The sequence below is a fragment of the Herpailurus yagouaroundi genome, unplaced genomic scaffold (assembly GCF_014898765.1).
Source record: "Herpailurus yagouaroundi ecotype Mexico unplaced genomic scaffold, PumYag 183, whole genome shotgun sequence".
Lineage (NCBI taxonomy): Eukaryota > Metazoa > Chordata > Mammalia > Carnivora > Felidae > Herpailurus > Herpailurus yagouaroundi.
Window position 1 is genome coordinate 18,668,830 of NW_024412414.1, and position 23,080 is coordinate 18,691,909.

A 23,080-nucleotide genomic window follows, 5' to 3' on the forward strand; every position below is an offset into this window, starting at 1 on the left:
GCACAATCCATGAGGAAACGCTTTGGTAAGACAGACTTCGTTATTATTCACATTAAAAACTGCTGCTCTGCGAAAGACACTGTTAAGAAAATTAAAAGGTAAGTTAGGACTAGGAGAAATATTTGCAGAAAACATACATGATAAGGAACTTCCGTTCAAAATAAACAAAGAACTCTTAAAATCCGACGAGAAGAAACACCTCCATGTGAAGATGGGCAAAATCCCAGAAGAGACCCCTCACTAGAGGAGATATGCAGGTGACAAATACGATTATGAAAAAGTATTCCACATCATTTGTCATTAGGGAAATGCAAATCAAAACAACGATATGAAACACATACATTAGAAGAGCTTAAATCCAAAAAGTTGACAACGCCAATTGCTGGTGAGGATACGGAGCAACAGGAACTCTACTTCATTGCTGGTGGGAATTCACAAATGCCAGACTCACTTCGAAAGACAGTTGGGCAGTTTTTGTTTAGAAACTAAAACAGTCTCAACCTATGATCCAGTGATTGTACTCCTAGGAGTTTACCTGATTTGAAAAGTCCTGCCCTCATGGAAGTTTGCACAAGAATACTTATGGCAGACTTACTCATAATTGCCCCAAAGTGGACGCAACCAAAATGTACTTCGGTAGCTAAGTGAAGGAACAAATGGTGGTCGATCCATACTGCAGAATATTATTCTGGGATTAAAAGAAATGAGCTACCAGGCCAAAAAACAAGGACTTGGATAAATCTCAGTCATATGCTGTTACATGAAAAAAGCCAATATGAAAAGTCTACAGATATCACGATTCCAGTGATATGACAGTTTGGGGAAAGGCAAAACATGCAAAAGATGAGGACTTGTGTTAGAAGGAGGAGGGGGGACTGAGAAGGCACTTGGAGACTGAAAAATGAAGCAAGCCACTTCATATTGTTTACACAGTTAACTTACTGAGAGGCGATCAAGCAGACAAATGATCCGGGCACAGCACAGCTATTCTCCACTGCCCAGGCAGTCCTCAATCCACAGGTTTCCTAGAGCAAAGGGCATCATGGTAAGGTCAAAATGTAGTTATCTAAAGGGGTGCCACCCGTGCTCGAGTTTTATCTCTACTAGTTGTTTCAAGTGGAGCCTTCTCCGTGCCACTTTAGGGAAGATCAGAACAAGCCTTCCCATTTTCCTGTCTGGCATACATTAACCTCCAAGAGGCCTGGAACACCCAGCCCCAAGGCAGGGGGGGTGGGGGGCACTGCACTGACATGAACTAGATGGAGGGCCGAAGACAGAGTAGCCGGCACACTATAGCTTGCCAGGTATTTATCTTTTTTTTCTTTATTTAAAAGAATTTTTTTTAATGTTTTTACTTATTTTTGAGACAGAGAGAGATAGTGCATGAGCAGGGGAGGGGCAGAGAGAGAGGGAGACACAGAATCCGAAGCAGGCTCCGGGCTCTGAGCTGGCAGCACAGAGCCCGACGTGGGGCTCGAACTCACAGACCGTTACATCATGAGCTGAGCCAAAGTTGGACGCTTAACCGACTGAGCCACCCAGGCTCCCCATAGCTTGCCAGGTATTTAACGGGAAGCAGAGTGAGATGCAAAAGCATAGGGGATTTTTACTCTGGCAAAACTACGGGGTACGATATTGTAATGGTGCGTGTACAACACACTGTATTTTTCAGAATACATAGAACTTTGCAGCACAAACAATGAACCTTATTATATTCAAATAAAAAATCATTTAGGAGGTCAGCAAATTACAGAATAGAATGAAACGTGTGACAAAACACTCTGACTACATGGCAAATATATAAAACAACTCACACAAGGGGTTGGGGGAAGACATCGATCTTGGCAAGTGGAAATGAGTGCACTTCTTAAGATGAAAGACAAGAGGACCCGTATGTAGATGTTATACTCTAGTTGATAAAGTTTCCTACACAGGTACTGGTTAATAACCCTGATACCCTATAAATGTTTGCTAGAATTAACGATAAAGTAAATGGATGGCAATGGATGGGAGTCAGATTTCTTAGTGTTGCAAGGAGATTTTAGAGATGAGGAAGGGCAGGGAGCTCTAATGATATATGTGGTGATGAATTAGCATTGGACACATTAGTGTGAATTCATGTTTAGCCTAATGTAGATACAGATAGTTATATGTAGAAATGTCTTGAGATATATGTACTTATAGGCATTAGCATACACACATATGTATTTCCTTGGTTTGTAGGCTGACGATCTAGAACCAATAACCTCAGTAGCAATGAGCACATGTACCTCCCAGATCTTGGTTTTTGATGCCATTCTCCAACAGAAGGCACCGGGGATCTCGGAAGGAATAGCTGATTCTAGAACTCAGGTGGGAAACAAAAATATGATCCTGGAGCATCTTGTAATGTTAGAAAGTAAGGAACTGCTATTAACTAAACCAAACCAAAACGAAGCAGACCTATCATGATGGGAGACATGTCAGAGGGATACAGGAGCCACCTGAACGAGCTTCCAATGGCCAACGCAACAAAATTAATAAGGTTGTAGAGGACTGTAATGCAAAATATAAAATAAATATCCTAGAGTTCATACTCTTATACATAAATCACGGAATAAGTAAATAAACACATAACTGAGGGAGAAGACACAAAGCTCTCATGCACAAGAATTCCCAATAATTTGTGTAGATACTCAGCTCTCAAGGAGATACTCAGCTCTCTGTGATCTTCCCACCAAAGCCCCATAACCCTTATCTAATCGCAAGAAAAATATCAGTCAAATCCCAATTGTGGGATGATATATAAAATATTTGACTGGTCCTCCTTAAAACTGTCAAAGTCATCGAAAATAAGGAAAGTCTGAGAAATTGTTATACTCAGTAATAACCTAAGGAGACATAAGGACTAAACATGGTATCTTGGATCAGATCCTGGAACAAAAAAGAGATAGTAGGTATAAGCTAAGGATATCTTGATATAGACTTAAGTGAATAATAATATATCAATATTGATACATGAATTGTGACAAAGGTACTATAATAATGAAAAATACCCAATAATGAGGAAAACTGGATGTGGGGTGTATTGAAACTCTCTGTAACATCTTTGTGATTTTCCATGAATTTTAAGCCATTCTGAAGTAAAAAGTTCTTTAAATGGGCAAAAGACATGAACAGGCATTATACTGAAGAGGACATGCAAATGGCAAATGAGCACACGAAAAAGATGTTCAGTCTCATCTGTTAGGAAATGCAAAATAAAACCACAATAAGAACATAACTACACATCTATCAAAACAGTTGAAAAAAAATTTTTTTAAACAGTTAAAATTAAAAATATATATACTGACAACACCCAGTGCTATAGAGTGAAACTGGGTCACTTATACATTGCTAGGGGTAACATAAAATAGTACATCCACTCCAAGAAACAGTTTGGCAGCTTCTTAAGAAATGAAAAATGCAGGGGCTCCTGGGTGGCTCAGTCGGTTAAGTGTCCGACTTTGGCTCAGGTCATGATCTCACTGTTTGTGAGTTCAAGCCCCACATCAGGCTCTGCGCTGACAGCTCGGAGCCTGCAGCCTGCTTCAGATTCTGTGTCTCCCTCTCTCTCTGCTCCTACCCTGCTTGCACTCTGTCTCTGTCTCTCTCAAAAATAAATAAAAGTCAAAAAAAAAAGGAAATGAAAAATGTCATAACCATAAGACCCAGCAATTGCACTACTGAGTATTTATCCTGGAGGAGTGGAATTTTATGTTTATACGAAAAGCATACATGAATGTTTTTAGGAGTTTAATTTTTTTTAGTTTTTTTTTTGTTTGTTTGAGTATAGTTGACATACAACATCAGTTTCAGGTGTACAAGATAGTGATTCAACTTCTCTCAATATTATGCTATGCTCACAAGTGTTGCCACCACTTGTCATCACACAGTGCTATTACTGTATCACTGACCATATTCCCTATGCTGTGACCTTTATACCCATGACTTATTCATTCCATAATTGGAAGCCTTTTCCCTCCACTCTCTGTCACCCATGTTGCCCATTCCTCTACCCCTCCTTCCCCTCTGACAAGGATCAACTTGTTCTCTGTATTTATAGGTCTGATTCTGCCATTTGTTTGTTTATTCATTTACTTTGGTTTTTAGATTACACATTTGAGTGAAATCATATGGTATTTGTCTTTCTCTGCCTGACGTGTTTCACTCAGCATAATGCCTTCTAAGTTCATCCATGTTCTTGTAAATAGCAAGATCTCATCCTTTTCATGCCTGTGTAATATTCCACTGCAAAATATATACATACATACATCTCATCCTTTTTATGCTGGATAATATTCCATTTCTAGATAGATAGGTAGATAGATAGATAGATAGATAGATAGATAGATAGATAGATATCACATCTTCCTTAGCTACTTATCTATCAATGGACACTTGGGTGCTTCCATGTCTTGGCTATTGTAAATAATGCTTAGCAGCTTTATTTTTAATCGCCCCAAACTGAAGCCAACTCAGATGCCCTTGGGCAGGCAGATGGTTAAGTAAACCGCAGTATGTCTGTATGCTTGCATCTGACTCAGCAATAAAGGGGAACAAACTACTGATACATGCAACATCTTATTTCCAGAGAATAAAGCTTAGTCAAAGAATCCAATCTTAATAGGTTACGTGCTGTATAATTTCATTTATATAATATTATATAAACAACAAAATGATAGAGAACAAAAAGAGGTTAATGATGACCAGGGTTAACGTCAGTAGGGGGGTTGGAGGTCAAGAAGGATGTAGGTATGACTCCAAAAGGGCAATGTGAAAGATTTTTGTGGTGATGGAAATTTCCTATATCTTAACTGCATCTACGTTAATATTATGGGTGTGGTATTGGGTGGTTTGATAGTCTGGTATCGTACTGAATTTCAGTTCTGTAACATGTTATTGTAGGGGGAAATCTGGGTAAATGTTAAATGGGAATCTCTCTGTATTATTTCTTATGGTTGTATATGCATCTGCAATGATTTCAAAAGGAAAAGTTTCATACAAAAGGAACCCTGACACAAACCCAAATTACAAAAGCAATGAGCAAAAAATCGCAAAGAATGCACGGAGAACAGCCTCTGTGGAAAACGTGGCAGAAGGTATGGACAACCGAGAGAAAAAAACCAAACAAAATTAAAGAAACAGGAAGCTTACATTAGAAAAATAACAGCTATAGTATGTAGGAAAAGGACATGCAACATCTATATTCGAGTCCTCAAGAGAAGATCAGACCAACGGAAAATTAATATATTTAACGATGTGCTTCAAGAAAAATGTCCTGGGTAGAGAAAGACTTGAGTGTCCTTAAAGAAAGGCTATACCATGAACCACAGATAACTAGCCAGAAACAGCTAACATTAAGACACATCTTTGTAAATTATTTGAACTTTTTTTTTTTTTAATTTGAGAGAGAGAGCATACATGAGTTGGGGGAGAGACGCAGAGGGAGAGATAGAATCTTAAGAAGGCCCCAAGGTCAGCACAGGGCCTGACGTGGGGCTCGATCCCTTGACCCTGGGATCATTACCTGAGCTGAAATCAAGAGTTGGACACTCAACCTATTGACCCACCCAGGTGCCCCAAAGTTTTTGAATCTTAAAGATACATATTTGAGAGGGGAATTCTGGTGAGGAGTAAAACCAAAAGGTCAAGCCACTTTTTAAAGGGGAAAGAAATGCAGTGGGCCTCAAAATTTCTTCACAATGACATTTTTAACACCAGAAGAGGATCGAGCAACATCGACAAGATACAGAAGTGAAGGGTGAGCCAAAAATTTTACATCCCCCCAAGCTGCCCTTCAAGAATAATGCTATTAAAATACACACACATGCACACCCAGTTTGGAACACTGAAGAACTCAAGATGATTTTTCCCCTAAGCCCTTCTTGGTAAAACCACCTAAGGGCAAACTTCCTCTAACAGAGAGATCATTGGGGCAAAAAGACAAGAGTGGGCACTGAATAGGTTTAAGTGTAAAAATAAAATGGAAATGAATACTGAAATTAATTATAAATGTTGTATGCTCTGTAGGATAGGAATGGTGGAAATAAGTATAGGGAGGAAAGTGGGAGAGAGTTTTGAGATACCAACAGAAAGGAGCCCAAGGAAATGAAAAACATTTATACATTTTTTAAAAGCCCATAGAAAACTAAATAGAAAAAAAAATAACCCTAGAAATATATGTGCAGCTCATACTATATTACATGGCCCATGTAAAACAATAAGAAAATATTAAAATTTCAAGAAATATATGGGAAGAGGTCAAAGACAAATCTCTCTCTCTCTCTCTTTCTCTCATGCACTCAACATACAATGCAATGATGTAATGTAAAATATCAACTTTTTAAAAAATGATAAAATTACACATGCATATGAGGGCCAATGAAATGGACACTCTCAAACCGTGTTAGTGGCATTGCAAATTAAAATGAATCTTTGAAAAGCAATGTATCACATATACACATACACAAATCTTGTACTAAGACCTTCAAAAAAAATTTTTTTTTTTTTTGCAAAAAGAATGTTCACACACACTGACCCAGTAACTCCTTTTCTGGGCGTCTGTAAAAAGATGATTCTGAGCTTAGAAAAGGGCATATAACAATGCTATGATTTAATGAATACTGATGAGTGCCACTCATTCTATTGAGCTTTACATGCACTAAATATTTTAATTCTTGTATCTCTTTGGTACCGATAGTAGGTACTGTGAAAAGATACATAACAATATAGAAATGTTTATGAAATAACGTAAGAGACAAGGTATATATCAAACATATACACACATATATATGTAACACACACACACACACACACACACACACACATATATATATATATACATACAACATGATTGCTGCTACATAAAAACATCTAACAAAGGACCATGTAGTACTAAAACTCCAGGATATGTTTTCCAAAAACGTTGCAGAATTTTCTTTATAAAACTTGGTAATGTCTTTAAAGATAGTTAAAGAAATAAATAGGGGGAGGAAATGAAGGAAGGGAGGGAAGTAGGTAGGGAAGAGGGGGGAAAGGTGCAAGCAGCTTGATTAAATGCTTGTAATTTGAAAAAACATACCTATTGACTTCTACAGGTTTCCTCTAATTATTGTTCTAAAGCAGAGGTATCAAACTGGCATCAGTTTCACCATGTGGCCTGCTAGGCAATTTTTGTTGGCATTTTGTAATTAACACAGGCTCTCCTGTTCTCTCTTTCCTACTCTACTTTTCCTTTCAATTCATCATTTTATTCTGTCGTCCCTTTGATCGCACTGTGGTCTATACTTTAACGCATACATCTGCTAGATCACTGCATCAGAATCACCTGGAATGCATTGACATGCATAGAGACCTAGGCTCTACCCCAGATCTATAGGTATGGGTATCGTTGCAGATGGCTCAAGAATCTGCATCTACCATGTTTCCTGAGTAATTACTGCTCACCCTGCACTGTGAGAACCACGGCTGTATTCAACACATAAACCTTGCTATTTAAATATCCATCGGAAGAAAGAGATTAAAGACAGACAGAACAGATCTTTCCTGGATCTCTGAAATTCCACAGAACAGAGTAAGTAGCATATTGGGTTAAAGTCAGTGTTCCTTAGATGCAATCTGGGGGCAAAAAAGCAATTAAAGTGATTTAGGGACTTAAAGAAATCTCTCTCTCTCTCTCTCTCTCTCTCTCTCTCTCTCTCTCACACACACACACACACACACACACACACACACACACACACTTTTTACCAAGTTCAAGGATTTTCAAACAGTACCATGTAGGTGGTCTTTTTTCCCTGTCCCTCACTTCAACCAGATGAGCTCTCCGCTTTTAAGTGTTTTGCACTTAGTATTCCGTGAAATATTTTGTTTAATAAAATGTTCTGTTTCTCAAGGAAAATGCTGGAAAAATCATGTTTGGTTCTCACACAAACCTCCTAAACTGATCACATCCACAGCACACAGAAATATAAGGTCGAAGAGAGGCAGGTTGAGGGCTTTAATAAATGAAGAAAATGGAGAATCATCTGCCCACTTCTTGTTTTCTGAAATTTAAGATTGATCCCTGCTAAGAAATCCAAGCATCTTAAACTGTATCTGTTAGATCAATTAATTTCTTACATTTGATCTTAGACTTGAATGTGTGGTCAAATGACCTCCAACTCTCCTAGTGTTTCATTCAAAAGAAAATCCAAACCTCTCCTCATTCTCCAAGAATCAATTCAAATATTATAACCCAAGTGAAGATGCCCTGACTTCTTCAGTCCTATCTCGAGAGTGCCTCTCATTTTGCTACTCTACCTCCCAGGTGTTTAATACAAAATTGCAAATGACGGTTTACATACCTAAATCCCCTCTAGACAATGGCCAAGGTGTAAACATTTATCTCGGGAAATCCTGGCATAATAAGGTACATTAAAATGACTGCATGAATCTAATTACACAGTAAAAAATTCAGTCCTCTGCTCTAGATAATTCTCCAGTATCTTCAGAACATACTAGGAAAGTGTTACCCATTTAAAATTTGTCTTCTATTCTTGGATTTGTTTTCTTGCTTTCTGACCTTCATTTGTGATGAAAATGTTCGAAGAATGATGTTGCCTGCTGCCGAGTTCATGTTGAAAAAGGCACTATATTGAGGTGCAGTTTGAAACATGACAGCATATGTAAATGTGTTGGTGACGCTAAAAATACACAGATAAATGATGCATGACATCCACAGAGTGTGCACAACTTTGTATTTATATAGTACCTACATGTAGACATTAGGATTCTATTTATGCATTTGCCAAGAAAGGGAAAAGTGTCTACATATGTCTCGTAAATATGGATCCGGGCTCATGCCCAATGCAGATGCTGCAGAGAGATGCGAGTGGAGAAAGGGGCGTGCTGCTCTGGGAGCAGGCTGTCTGTCAGATCACTTCCCCAGAATAGGTTTCTGGAAACACGAACAAAGATGATGGCCCATAGACAACGGAAATTTATCCAAAGAGGATGAAAATTCTCTTCCATAGTGCTTCAGTATTGTGTATAATTTCTTAAAATTCTTTGAAAATTGGTAATCTAGAAATGTCATATGTGGCTGCTGTTAGCTTTTGAAAGAACCGAAGCACCTTCCTTTCCCAAGTATGTAAAGACATGAGAATTCTGCTTATTTCTTGCCTATAACCAGGATAGGGACCCATGAGGACACTACGGGCTTTTTCAAGGAAGGAATGATGTTATCACCGATGCAGTATATGTTTAAGAGTTTTGCCCTTGGAGTCAGAAAAAATAGGATGAGAGCTCTGGTTTTACCACATAGTATCTCTGTGACCTTGGGCCTCTGAGCCTGAGTTTTCCAATCTGTAATATGGGCATGATTAAGTATCCCCCTCATTGTAGCATTTTGGAAACCTCAGTGATATAATGCTAGGAAAATGATTAGCACAGTGACAAGAGAACATTCAAAAATGCAATACACTGGACCTATTCATTGCATTCATGCTCTACTAATAATTCTCCTTTGAATAAAACAGAATGGACTTCTTCATTTAGAATGACATCAGATTATACAACATTTTGATATTCTTAAACCTCAAACGTGAACATATAATTCAAAAGAGCTTAGCACGCGCAAACTTTCCCAAAATCTGGATTTTTTTTTTTTTTTGCCCATTTATATTATGATGTTTATCACGATCTTTCTCTGACAAGTGTTGGGTTGTTTGGTCCCATTCAAAATTCAGTGCTTGAATTCATCTTGTGACACTCAGAAAGTCCAATCAAAGTCCATGTCTCCCACCCTACTCTGCCTGCAGGTTTTCCTGAGTTGGTATCAGAAACCTACTAGGTGTGTGATCAGTGGTGGGGGGAGGTGGAACAGAGCGCATTTAGTCTGGCGACGGGAGCAAGTTCCTGTAATTTCCTCTGCTGGCTGGTTTAAAGTACATAACTGTCATTTGCACAAGAGAAAAAATGACTTACTTGTATAGTTGTCAGTTTTTACTGCAAAAGAATTAACATCCATAACCACGTGATTAGCATTGTTTCCAAGAAGGTCCTGTCCTTATTGTACAGGAAACCGTAATGGGCAGTGATGCAGAATCCATGTGTTGAATTTGGAAAACCTGGTTGTTTGCAAGCTTAACTTTACAGATTCGAATCCATGGGAGGGACCAGAATCAAACAAAATGGTATGTGGAGAGAAAGGGTCTTTTGTCTTCTCCTTCCTATTAGTTCTTTGACTTTTCTCGTCCCCCCTTCCCCTCCCACTACTCTCTAATCACCTGGCTCATTTCTTATATTGACAACAACATAAAGGGAATCTGGTGATGGAAATAAAGGCTCCTGCTTTGAGCAACAAATGCACTGATAGCGGTCTATTCCATTTATGAGCTCCGATTCCTTAGATGAAGGATTTGATCTTTATAATAAAACTACTCCACATTAATACTGTTCAAATGTGAACCCCACGGTGCCAATTTCACCACCAACTTAACCTATTTGACAGTCGATCTGTATTCTTCTAACTCTTGGAAAGCCTGAAAAATGCAGAGATAAGTATATGCTAAACTAGTACACTGTAAGGTCTGAGATGCCACAGTCATTATTCACTCTAAAATAATTTTTCTCTGAATATCACAGAAAACATATTCTTGTTAAGTACACAAAACCAGTATCTTTGCATCAGAATTAATAATAAATGAGAAACCTAAATATTTTAAACAAGCAAATGAATATTCTTAAATGTTGGGGCCGAGCTTACAGGACAGAGAAAAGGCTCACTATACTTTTAAATAATAGCAATACAATTTTAATAAGGTTGTATTTTTTTATTAGGTATATTTAAACACTCCTTCTGATCTTTCATATTATACTGAGCAGTTAAGCAGCTTTATTTGTGGAGCTTTTGTAACCACCTCATTTAACATTAGGTATATCTTTTAGTTTAATTAAAGCATTCCTCTTTTTCAGTAATAGTCCATTGTTTTCAGCTCACCCATTATGTATAATTGTTTTCTTTGATCCATTCAAAACCTGGCTATTTTTCATGGCTAATTAAATCAACACTTGACCACTGCATTTAATGCTTAACTCAGTTTTATTTCTAATCTTGCGGACCTGGGCTTCTGCACATAATACACCTTGAAAAGATTGCTCACATTATTAAGTTACGTACCGCCTACAACTTGTCCCTGTAAGTAGAGGCAAAGTGTATATTTCAGGAATTCCAGCAGAGGGCAGTCAAGCAAGAATAATCACTTCTGCAAGAGGAGAAATTGATGATGATGTTTCCTGATATTTTTTTCAAATCAAATTAACATCAGAGTGTGTGTGTGAGAGTATATATGTGTGTTGGGGGCTGACGGTGGGTGGGACAAATGTATCCTTGGCGAGCCAACTCATTTCTCACTTAACCTCTTCCTCAGCTGAATAAGAGCCACTGTGTGCACAAGATAAGAGACAAGATATTTTCAAAACACTCCTCGTATTAAAACCAAAGCCATAAATTCTGTTACTACAACTGACATTTTTATCACTCTACTTTGGCTTCTTTTACATTTTATGGATTTTCAAAGAATAAGTTCGCATCATCGAAGAAAGTAACCAAACTTTTGAAGAATATTACTCACCAAGAAATTATTGAAACACATTTTAATTTAAAATAATATAAACAAAAGTAGGATGGATTTAGTTTTCACAAGAAAAAAATTTCAAAGATATATTCTCTACGCCTATTTAGGAGACAGGAGGTGGAATCCCTCATTCACAAAATGTTCACTTGGAGCATGATTAACAACTCCCTACCATGCTTGGCCAAGATGTTCGCAATTACTTACCATCTACTCCTTTTCAAGGAAGATTCAAGGAAGACTTCCTCTACCAACTAAAACGACCGCACCAGGAATCATTGGCCAGGGAAATAGAAACTCATTTCCATTTACTCTTATGTTCCGTGTTGTGCTGGTAAGTGTTTAACGACCACCTCTCCAAGAGGAAAAAGTCCTAATTTATTGCTTTCCCCAATTTCCATAGTATAAATACTCCCACCAAGGTAGATTTTGAATTACCACCATGAATCCACTGAACACAGAGCTGGGGAAAAAGTGCACCGTCCAACACCCTCAGATTACATTTCCAGCCTACAGACACAGTAGCCATGAGTAGCTTCAAGAGCCAAGAAAATAGTAAAATGTAGCAAAATAGGAAGTGGTGAGTCTTGAGGATTTATTACCTTTGTTTTTTAACATAGTTTGATTGTTAAGCTTGTACGATTTAACGGCTATGTTTAACAACTAGTTCGCAAAATTACTGAAACTCGAACTCTTGCGACATGGTACGAATTGGATTATCCTCTAACTTTGAGAATTCTTTTTTCTCCCACCAGACACATATTTTTGCACTGAATCATTTATAGGGCACACTGATTTTTTTTCTGCCATATCTGTGGACAACTTTATTATTGCTTACGTGAAAAAAATCAACTCAACGTTTAAAATTTAAATAATTTTTTTGAAAAAGAAAAATCTCACATCCATGGAGGAGAAATCATTATCATATTTTTATAAATTGGCATTAGCGTGATAAATAAAGGGTGAAAGCAAACTGGTAGTAAATTATAATTAGACACTACTATTTACCAAAAGCTTTATACCTGAGGCCTGTTCCCTTTCTGCGAAAAAATACTCCAGCAAAGGGGTGCCTGGGTTGCTCAGTGGTTGAGCATCCCACTCTTGATTTTGGCTGAGGTCATGATCTCGGTGTCATGGGATTGAGCCGTGTATCCGGCTCTGCGCGGACCATGGAGCCTGCTTGGGATTCTCTCTCTTTCTCTCTCCCTCTACCCCTCCCCCTGCTCACACTAGCACTCTTTCTCTCTAAAATCAAACAAAAAAACAACTCTAGCAAGGTTCAACAAAGTGTTAAAAACATATTAGCACTCATTGAGACTATCTCCTTGACATAATCCGAAAAAGCGGAACTGAATTAAGATCACTATGTAATTCAGTGTTGTTAGTTTTCTTGTCTACATCCTTATGCTTAAAATCTTTTAGGGTGGGGGCTCCTGGGTGGCTCAGTCGGTTGAGCATCCAACTTCGGCTCAGGTCATGATCTCACAGTCTGTGAGTTCGAGCCCCGCATCGGGCTCTGGGCTGATGGCTCAGAGCCTGGAGCCTGCTTCCGATTCTGTGTCTCCCTCTCTCTCTGCCCCTTCCCTGCTCATGCTCTGTCTTTCTCTGTCTCAAAAATAAATAAAAACATTAAGAAAAAAAATTTTAAAAAATCTTTTAGGGTGTACCCTAAAATCATCTCACCTTCCACTAAGGGTGCATATTCTATGTTCTTAACAGTACAACTATTCCACCAGTCATGCAGGCTTAAAATCCCCAGCATCTAATTTGCTTTCTCCAAATTTCACTCCAATCAATTCTACTTCAAGTCAGTATTCTTGTGTGAATTTGGGCAAATTACTTCATATCCTCTAATTTGGACTTTCTCACTCAGTTATTATGAAGATTAAAAGCACTTACCATAGTAATTGCCTGGGGTAAATCAAGTGCTTCAAAAAATGGTAGCTATACTTGCTGCTTTGGGTGGAGTTATGATTATTAATAAACTTAGCTATGTGGTTTCCTAGTACACAGCAAATTAAAAGCATTAAATTAGAAACTAGAAGACACTACATGGGATTATACGCTCAGGGCAGAAAGAAGCATTAGTTAATGTTGATCATTTGTGAGAAAACAAGCCATAAGAAATAGAATTGTGGTCAGGTGTTTGAAAAGGAGGAGTAGTGAGGAACTATGGAATGCCAGAGCGAGGAACTGACGTTTCTCAGTAAATCTTGAGAATGTCACTAACCAACAACTGGGACTTGTAACCGGGACTCAGAATTATCGAGAAAAGTTTATAATATATTCATTTATCTGTTTATTTAGTAGGTTAGGGGACAGCAAATTTTGGGTGTCATTTATTGACGTGCTTAAATTTACGAAAACCAGTTAATATATATACAATTTGATCATATTCTTTTGCAGGGATAATAAATATTAGAAAGATAATATAACAAAATCTTAATAGCTGCTATTTCTTGATGTGGAATTATGGGTGATTTTTTGTTGTTTTGTGTGATAAATTCCAAGTTTTCTAAAAAGAGCATGTGCTGTTTTGTAATCCATAAAAGTGTATTTAATATGTATTTTTAAAAAACTTGGGAGGGGGCGCCTGGGTGGCTCAGTTGGTTAAAGCATCTGACTCTTGATTTCGGCTCAGGTCATGATCTCACAATATGTGAGATCCAGCCCTGTGTCGCGCTCTGCATTGACAACATGGAGCCTACTTGGGATTCTCTCTGTCCCTCTCTCTTTTTCTGTCCCTCCCCTGCTCACATGTGTGCATTCACTCTCTCTCCCTCTCAAAATAAGTAAACATTTTTTTTTTTTTAATTTAAGGAAAGAACTTCACATCTTCAGAGACTTTGGTTAAAAATAACCTCTACTTCCATTAAGGTCACTGAGTCATTACTGTCAGATCTTCAATTGGGGCACCTGGGTGGCTCAGACAGTTGAGCATCAGACTTCAGCTCAGGTCATGGTCTCGTGGTTCATGGGTTCAAGCCCCATGTCGGGCTCTGTGCTGACAGCTCGGAACCTGGAACCTGCTCCTGATTCTCCGTCTCCCTCTCTCTCTGTCCCTACCTTGATGGCTCACTCACACACTCTCTCTCAAAAATGAATAAACATTAAAAAAAAAATTAAAAATAGATCTTAAATCAAGTGTTAGTCATTCAGATTCATGTAAACATGAAGAACACTTCTTTTCATTACTCTTCCCATAGTGAACATTGGCTTAAACCTATTTTCAATAATTATGAAAAATTTACGATAAATTTATTAATGATCAGGACATATTTCTTTGGTCATTCTTTATTTGCTGAGTACTCTCCCATGGAATTTTTTCTTAGAACATGTGAAGCAAATCAAAATGCAAATTTTTCTTAGAACATGTAAACCAAATGTAGTAAGAAAACCTGGGTTATATAACCCCAAAAGATTGTTGAAAGTACAAATGAAATCATGTCCCTGTGTGTGATTTATAAACACTACCATAAAAACAATGCCAGCGAGTATTATCATATATTTAGTTCAGCTTTAAAACTCTCCAACTGTCAGGGGCGCCTGGGTGGCGCAGTCGGTTAAGCGGCCGACTTCAGCCAGGTCACGATCTCGCGGTCCATGAGTTCGAGCCCCGCGTCGGGCTCTGGGCTGATGGCTCAGAGCCTGGACCCTGTTTCCGATTCTGTGTCTCCCTCTCTCTCTGCCCCTCGCCCGTTCATGCTCTGTCTCTCTGTGTCCCAAAAATAAATACAAAATGTTGAAAAAAAATTTTTTTTAAATAAAAAAAATAAAAAAATTAAAAAAAAAAAAAACTCTCCAACTGTCATTTTCCTGTTTCTGAGAATGTTGTCAATAGAACACGTTGTCAGGTTCAGCTCCTTGGATAAGGGAGATCTTAATAATATTTTCTCTAGCCTTAGCAATACCCGGAAAACCCAAATGATATAATTGAATTGAAAAGTAAAAAACAAATAATACAAATCCTAGATATAAGTAATTTGAAGGGTATTCATATTTCCTAACTGTGGTCCTTCAGTTCTATCTATCTGCCTGTCTATCTATCTATCTATCTATCTATCTATCTTTTTCTATCATCTATCCATCCATGCATCTGTCCATGGATCCATTCATCCATCATGGGCCCATTAGGGAAGCTTCTGAAAGCTCTGACTCTCCCTAGACCAATGGATATTTATGCAGAAACTTATAAAACATATCAACTGGTTCGCAGACCATCTATGCATTTGAAGAATACCTTCTCTTTATCCTGTAGCTTTCCCTTTTTTGTACATTGTCTCTCATTGGCGTGTTTTAAGCATTAATAAAATGTTATGATTCTATGGTTCTGTATCTGGAAGATGTTAAGATAGTCTCTTGCCAGTTTGCTGGAATTTCACAACAATGTGTCCAGCTGTGTTGTTTACCACTCCCCTCCCCCACCATTCCTCATGCTGGGCACCTAGTAAACACTTTCAATTTGTAGTGTGCCTATCAGTTCTGGAAAATCATGCTTGTGTGATTTCTTTAATCATTTCTTTCCCTCTACTTTTCTCTCCTCTCCATTTTAAAGTTACTCTTAAATGGATTCTCATTTTTCTGTCTCTGTTCTTTTTTGGTTCTACTCTCTACAAAATATTTCATCTTCTGATTTTACAATTGATTGTCTTGCTAGTACTTTTCTTTTATTTCCAAAGAGCTTTCTTTTGATTTCTGGTTATTTTAATAAATAGTATCCTGTTTTATAGAAGCAGTATCATGTATATTTTTGAGGATTTCTATTAGTTTTTCTTTTTAAGTGTTTTTTTTTTCTTGTTCCTACTCTCTGTATATATTTTATATTTATATATAGCTTAATATATCCAGTTGGCTCTTTCCATTTATTCATTTCAGCATCTTTCTTCCTTGGTAGTTTTCCCCAATAGCTGGTGGTGCTTAGTTGATTTGTATTTAGAAACAAACTATGAGAAACTGACTGGAAACTTAGCAGAACTTGTTGACCATTAGGGAATGCCACATTCCTAGGCAGATCTCCAGTGTCTTCACAGCTGTTCAGCTGATCCAGAAAAGAAACCCAAGGTCTCCTGTCTGAGGTACTGGGGTCTGGTTGCTGGTGTTCTTTGCATCAGTCAGGGGTGGGTTACTTATTTTCAAGTATGAGATTTCATTTTATCTGTTTTTTTAGTCTTTGTCTTTGGTGTATCTTACTGCACTCCAGTATTTTACTGTCTACCTGGAGCCTCAAAGTCTTGGTAGACCTGTGTGTGAGGTCAGGTCCTCTAAAGAGCAGAAGCCAAGATATGGTTAAAAGCCCAAGGATTTTTGGGTGGCTCAGTCAGCTGAGCATCTGACTTCAGCTCAGGTCATGATCTCATGGTTTATGGGTTCGAGCCCCACATCAGGCTCTGTACTGACAGCTCAGAGCCTGGAGCCTGCTTTGGATTCTATGTCTCCCTGTCTCTGCCCCTCCCCTGCTTGTACTCTGTGTCTCGGTTTTTCAAAAGTAAGTAAACATTAAAAAATTTTGGGGGGGGGGCGCCTGGGGGGCGCAGTCAAGCGTCTGACTTCAGCCAGGTCACGATCTCGCGGTCTGTGAGTTTGAGCCCCGCGTCGGGCTCTGGGCTGATGGCTCGGAGCCTGGAGCCTGTTTCCGATTCTGTGTCTCCCTCTCTCTCTGCCCCTCCCCCGTTCATGCTCTGTCTCTCTCTGTCCCAAAAATAAATAAAAACGTTGAAAAAAAAATTTTTTTAAGGTCCAAGGATTTCTATGAAGGAAAACACCAGTACGAGAGTAAAAGGAGAAAGGGTTTGGTAAGAAGAAAGCAATCAGTCCATGAGGCAAGGCTCATGCCCGGTGAGGGAGAGGGAAGGAAGGTTGAATGGAAGCATTCTAGAATATAGGCAGTCCAAAGAATTTTGACAAGGCTGCTAGGGAGCCCTCAAGACAAATTCGGAAGTTCTGTGTCTTCCTCCACGCTCTATCATTGGCTAGATGCAGACAGCCTCACATACATAGCACTGGATTTCCCAGCCCAGAAACTGGGGCTCTTGGTTAGTTTTCCCCCCTGCAGTCGGAAGGTCTGAAAGATACATCTTCATGGCCTCCATTTCAATCATGATTCTCCCCATTCCTTAATGAACGGTTGATTCTGCTATTTACTGCATCTGCGGATGACTTTTATTCTATGACCACATTTATTGTCTTTAACCTATTTAAAGCCTGTTGACATTCTTCATGCAGTTTCTAATTTTAAATTTATTGGATCTCATCTTTACTCTTCTTTTAAAGGTCTATTTTTTTCTTGAATTTTGAGTGTAAAGCCAGTATTCTCTAAATTTGACTTCTGTTTATTTTAAACTAACTTTTATCTTGAGACAGTTGTAGATTCACCTACAGTCCTAAGAGGTGATACAGAGTGGTGTACCCTTAACTCAGATTCCTCTAATGGTAACATCTTGCAAAACCATAGTGCAGTATCACACTCAGGGTATCTATACTGATATGTTCAAGATACGAAACATTTCCATCATCAAAAAGACCCTTCATTTTGCCTTTTTATAGCCACACTTACCTGTCTTCTACTCCCAAGGCCTCCCGAGCCCTGGCAACCATACTCTGTTCTCCATTTCTGTACTGTTGTCTTTTATAGAATGTTGTATAAATGGAGTCATACAGTATATAACCTTTTCAAATTCTCTTCTATCACTTAGAATATGTTTCTGGAGATTCATTTTGGTTGTTTTTTTATTTTTGAATTGTATTCCAATAGTATAGATGTATCTCAGTTTAATTATTCACCCATTGAAGAGCATTCGGTTTTTGGTTATAATAAATAAAGCTGCTTACCAACGGTCACTTACAGGCCTTTGTGTAGACATCAGTTTTCGTTTCTCTGGGATAAATGCCCAATAATGTAATTACTGAGCCATATTTGTAGGGGCATATTCAGTTTTTAAAGAAACTACAAAACTGTTTCAGAGTGGCTATATCATTTTCCATTCCCACGAGCAAGGTGTGGCTGATCTGGTTTTCCAAATCTTCTCCACCATTTACTGTTGTCATTTTTTTCCTAGTCATTCTGAAAAATATATAGTGTATTGACATCTCACTGTGGATTGGTATTTCCCTAATGACTAATGAACACTTTTTCATGTGATCATTTGCCATCTGTACATCCTCATCAACAAAATATCTGTTGATATGTTTTGCACTTTTTTTAATTGGATTGTTTATTTAATGATGAGTTTTGTGAGTTCTTTCTATATTGTAGATGCTAGTGCTTTATCAACTATGTGATTTGCAAGTATTTTCACCCAGTCAGTAGCCTGACTCTTCATTCTTTTTATTTTTTTTAAGTTTGTTTATTTTTGAGAGAGAGACAGCATGAGTAGGGGAAGGGTAGAGAGAGAGGGAGAGAGAATCCCAAGCAGGCTCCAATGCCATCAGCACAGAACCCGATGAGGGGCTAGAACCCACAAAACTGTGAGATCATGACCTGAGCCAAAAGCAGCACTTGGGCACTTTACCAACTGAGCCACACAGGTGCCCCTGACTTTTCCTTCTTTAAAAGGGCCTTTCATAGAGAAAAGTTTGTGTTTTGATGAAGCTCAACTCATTAATTTTTCCTTTCATGGATTGCGCTTTTGGTATCAAGGCTAAGAATTCCTTGTCTAGCCTTCAAGGTATGATTTACATTTAAGTTCATGATCTATTCTAAGATAATTGTAGTATGAGGGATAAAACTTAAGTAGGGCTCTTTGTTGGTTTGTTTTAAACCTATGGCTAGCTAAATGCTCTAGTACCGTTGGTTGAAAAGACTGTATTTCTTCTACTGAATTAATTTTTCATGTTTTTGAGAAATCAGTTGAACGTCTTTGTGTGAGTCCATTTCTGGGTTGTTTATCCTTTTCCATTAATCTCCGTATCCCTTCCTTCACTGATACCACACAGTTTTGATTTCCATGGTTATATGATAAGCTTTGAAATGGGATGGCCTCATTCTTTTTCAAAATTGTTTTATTCTTTTTTAAAATTTTGCAAATAATTTTAAAGCACTCTTGTCTATATCTACAAAATTGTGCTTATAATATAGTTTTCTTTATTATTTCCTCTACATACAATCATATCAGTGTTAAGATTTTTGCTCAATGTCAAGCACATTTTAAAAACTTCAAATGGAAAATCAGTTGTATTTACCCATTTCTGCTTGCCATGTTCTTTCCTGACTTTCCAGGTAGCTGCTTTTATTATTTTTATTTGTTTCATTCTCTTTAGAGACCCTCCCTTACTTAGCCACCTTATGGTTGGTCTGCTGGGGACAAATTCTCTTAGGTTTCCTTTATCTGAGAATGTCTTAATTTCCCCTTCATCCCTATAGGATATTTTTACTAGTTATAAGGTTTCAAGGTGGACAGGTCTTTCCTTTCAGCACTTGAAAAATGTGCCACTTGTTTCTGGCATCCATAGTTTCTCCTGAGAAATCTGCAGTCATTTGAATTGCATTCCCTCCACAGGTAGGTGTCGTTTCTCTCTCACTGTTTGCAAGGTTTTGTTTGGTTTTTTTGTTTGTTTTGTTAGCTTTTGAAAGTTTGGCTATGATGTTTCTTGGCCTCTATTTATTTGGATTTCTTGTTTGGGGTTTTCTCAACTTCCTGAATCTGTAGGTTCATACTCCTGTAAACAGGAAGTTAGGTCATTATTTCTTTGACTACTTTTTCATCCCTGTCATTTTTTTCCTCTCAATCCAGAACTCTCATTACATGAACACGTGAACTTTTGTCATAGTCCCAAGGGTCCTTCGAGTGCTGTTAACTTTATTTATTTATTTATTTATTTATTTATTTATTTATTTATGTATTTATTTATGTCTATTCTTTCTGTTGTTCAGATGAAATCATTTCTCTTGCTTTTTAATCCATCCAGCCGGGAGAGTCTTGTTACGGCCTCAGGAGGGAGGAAGTTCTAGACTCCATTCTGAACCTTTGCCAGCAGGAGGGAGAGATGGAGTCACAGGTTTTCTGCCGTGTATGACTAGATTAGAGTGGTTATTGTCTAAAATATTTTGTCTTCCTAGGTTTTCCTTGATGGTCATTTGGTAAGAGAGAACAGGGTTTTGTTAGAAAGTGTGTATGTCTGTGTGTGTCTGTGTATCTCGGGGTGTGTGTGTGTGTGTGTGTGTGTGTGTGTGTGTATATCAGGATATTTGTTTTTGTGTGAATATCCATGTGTTTGTGTGTGTGTGTGTGTGTGCTCATATGTATGTGTGTGTGTATGTGTGTGTATGCCCATGTGTGTGTCTGTGACTGTTAGCATTTCTCAGGGGCTTGCTTCTTCAGGTATAAATCTAGGTATAGGAGATAAAAAGAAAACCCAGGAAGATATTCCCATGTTGTTCCTCAGCTCCCGTGATCTTTAGCCAGTTTTTCTTCTGTTTTTCCTTCCACTTTTCTACTTAGGTTTTTAAAAATATATAATGTCTAGGAGGTTTAGTTGCACTCAGCAGGAAGAATAAAGCAAAGCGAATCTATTCCATCTTCCTGGAAATAGAAGTATTTCTGTTAATTTTAAAACATTTTTGAAACATATTTTTATTCTCTGCCTCAAATACCATGTTCTCCATCTTTTCTGCTATAGAACCTGGTAAAAAGCCTATACTTTCTTTTTTTCTGATTACTTATCGTTAAAGAAGACAAGCTGTGCCAGGTAGTTGTTTACAAAATTTAGGGTTTCTCTTTCATTCTCTTAGATACTTACTCTTAGAATCCTTCTCTTGGTTTTTGAATTAAAAAAAAATTTTTTTTTAATTTTATTTATTTTGAGAGAGAGAGAGAGACAGAGCATGAGCAGGGGAGGGGCAGAAAGAGAGGGAGACACAGAATGTGAAGCAGGCTCCAGGCTGTGAGCTGTCAGCACAGAGGCCAACGTGGGGCTCGAACTCATGAACTGTGAGATCATGACCTGAGCGAAGTCGGGTGCTCAACCAACTGAGCCATCCAGATGCCCCAAATCCTTCTCTTGGTTTTTGAATTAGAGGAATGGTTGCTATGAATTCCACCTGCCATTTTCCAATTTTCCCACTTTATTTAGGGAATAGGTCTTTATTCCTGAAATTCACATCTGTCTCCAGGGTATGATTTTGCATGGCAGTCTAATTAAAAGGGATATCACAGATTACATACAACACCTGAAATAGGATATATTTTAGGTATACATTATGAGTCCTATGACAACACTACCCAAGTCCTTTTTCTGACCCTTCGATACATCAAACTCATTTCAACTTTAGGGGCTCTCTTGACTATGCCCTCTGTCTGAAATGCTCCTCACCTACATCTTTGCAGGAATGGCTCTGTCTCACCATTAAGGTCCCAAATCAATGTCAACTCCTTAGAAATGTTGTTCCTGATCGCAGCCCCCCCCCAACCAATCTAAATTAGCTCATCCATTGCATAGTATTTCTGATTTCATTACCTTACATTATTTTCTTCATAGCAAGTCTAAATATTTCCAATTACTTTAATTTATTTACGTATTTTACATTTGCTTTCTATCTTCTCTCTTGAACGTAAGTTTAATGAGGATGGATCTTTGACTTTGAATGAAGAAATGAATGAACACTATGACACATTCTAAAACAGTTTTATATTTGTAATTAGTTTGACACTTTCTATTTGTATGAAGAAGTGGTGGAAAAAAAATGTTATAAATGGGACTGTCTTTCATAAATAGTCCCTAGCTATTGTATCATAATAGGTTAATGATATTTCTAGTACGATAACCTACTTAAGTACAGGTAAGAAACAAACTCAGGCGGGTGTCTGGGAGGCTCAGTCGGTTGAGTGTCTGACTTTTGATTTTGGCTCAGGTCATGATCTAATGGTCGTGGGATCAAGCCTTGCATTGGGCTCCATGCTGGGCGTGGACCCTGCTTGGGCTTCTCTCTCTCCCTCTGCCTTCCTCTACACTCTTGTTCTCTTTCTCCCTCTCAAAAAAAGAAAAAAGAAAAGAAAAGAAAAGAAAAGAAAAGAAAAGAAAAGAAAAGAAAAGAAAGAAACTCAGATCTTAGAAACCAATAGTATTCCAAGAAAGAAAGAAAGACAGAAAACAAGAAAGAAGAGGAATCCCAGTATAATTTTGGCAGCGAATCCTGAGGTAGAATATTTTACATATTTTGTTCAAAATAGAAGAGCTAAAAAGATAATTGCTCTTTAGAATTTCAATATCCTTCCACAGAAGAAAATGTTAATTATTTTTAGCCAAAAAAAAAAAAAAAAAAAAAGCACCTCTCTGACAGAATCTTTGGGAGGTCAAAAAAATTAAAACAGACAAACAGAACTATATTTTGGAATGATAAGTTTGGGGATTTAGCATTCCAGAGCTTTTAAACCCAGAGGATTCTTCCCTGGCTTAAAACAGATCATTTAGTTGAAGTGCCTCTGGTATCTCTTTTGGAATGTGGACCA